Genomic DNA, 1,182 nt, shown 5'->3' with positions numbered 1-1,182 from the left:
GCTGACAGCTTTGTGGAAGCAGCCACTTAAAAGGCCTGAGCTAGGGCCAGGCCCCCTGGTACACACATTTTTAAGCTAGGCAAACAATGCAAAAATTGTTCTAGGACAAGCAATACCCTTTCCAAAGTTAAAACAAGCAGAATAGGTTTGTTTTCCTTGTAAGAGTTAAAGCAGAGGGACTTTATTATCATGCCATCTAAAACTGGCCTACTTGTCTGTCATCCCCCTCCTTTCCTGGGAAGTAAACTCAACTGTATTTTTGGTACAGAACTTCTAGCACGACTGTTTTGATTTGGTCTGTTCTATTGGGACCTAATGTAAGAGTTCAGTCCAAAATGGCTTTCCACAAAGTGCTTTAACATGCAAAAGTAAACTGGAAAAGTAAAGGCCAGAATTTCAAATCTACGCCCACTGACTGAAGATGCTGCATTGCTCTGAGCTCACAGGGTAGTGAAGGTAGGGATCTGTACCCTTTGTTTTGCTTAATGCAACACATGACATGAGTAAAATAACAGATGAATCAAACAGTAGTGTGACAGATACAACTTGGGATATAGGCTGTCTGTAACTCAGGCTGTTTTTTAAAAAAAATGCACCATGAAGCTGGGCATGGTGGCACACTTGCAACCCCAGCACTGAGGCAGGAGGATCACTATGAATGTGAGGTCAGTTTAAGTGCCTAGTGAAGTGCTAAAAAAAAAAAAAAAAAAAAAAAAGTTTCTAGGACTCCAGATGAGCCAGTTTAAAAGCATCAGATACGGGATAAAATGGTATTTTACTCCAGCTCAGAGAATCTCTAGTGCTGTTGCTGAAAGCCCTGTGCTTGTTACTTAGCATATGGTCATACACAACTTGTCATTTTGTATTTCCAATAGCATGGAGCCAGTATCTGACATAAAATAGGCTGTCATAAGCTCATTTCTTCCCTTTTTACAGCTTTAAATAACTTTACTTCCACTTTGCCTAGGAAATACTGAAATACAAATCATTGGAACTGCCTCTAATGGGGAAATGGGACTTTTATTTTCCCTCCTAACACAAGGCTGGGCAAATGCTCTACCACTGAGCTACACCCCAGCTTTTTTTTCTTTGAGGGGATGTGGCTGAGTACTAGTACAACCATCTAACGGAGACTTAGGGTTGAGGCAAGGAATGCTGAGTCCTCCTCCACTCCAACACTAT

Source organism: Octodon degus, unplaced genomic scaffold (genome assembly GCF_000260255.1).
Source record: "Octodon degus isolate 3935 unplaced genomic scaffold, OctDeg1.0 scaffold00037, whole genome shotgun sequence".
NCBI lineage: Eukaryota > Metazoa > Chordata > Mammalia > Rodentia > Octodontidae > Octodon > Octodon degus.
This window is presented reverse-complemented; position numbering follows the sequence as displayed.